Source organism: Neomonachus schauinslandi, chromosome 5, assembly GCF_002201575.2.
Source record: "Neomonachus schauinslandi chromosome 5, ASM220157v2, whole genome shotgun sequence".
NCBI classification, from domain to species: domain Eukaryota; kingdom Metazoa; phylum Chordata; class Mammalia; order Carnivora; family Phocidae; genus Neomonachus; species Neomonachus schauinslandi.
Window position 1 is genome coordinate 9,860,753 of NC_058407.1, and position 473 is coordinate 9,861,225.

The window sequence follows — 473 nt, forward strand, 5'->3', positions numbered from 1 at the left end:
ACTCCAGCTCAACCCTACAACCTGAGTCCCCTCAGAGGCGCCTGAGCTCAAACGCTGCTCCAACGCATTCTAGCTGCGTGACCTTGGACAGCGACCTGACCTCTGTGGGCCCCAGGCTTCTCATTACCCCGGTGAGCGTGTCCACCGTGAGGCTTAATTGAGCCCGAGCTTGTAGCTCGCTCGGCACTGAGCCGGACACGGCGACAAGCTCCCCGCCAGGTAGCTGTCGGCATTGCGGGTTCGGGGAGGGGGCTAGAGCCCAGGCGGGGTGCGGCGGGGGTCCCCCGGGAGTCCCGCCGCGCGGCCACCGGGTCGCCGCCCGCCCCCCACCCCCCACCGGCGCTGTGCGGGCGGTGGGATCGCGCTCTCGGCGGCGCCCTGGCCTCGGCGCCCGGCACGGAACGGGTGCGGGGCTGGGCCAGGGCCGGCCCCGGGGGGAGCGGGCGGGGCGGGGCCGCCGCGCCCGCTCCCCC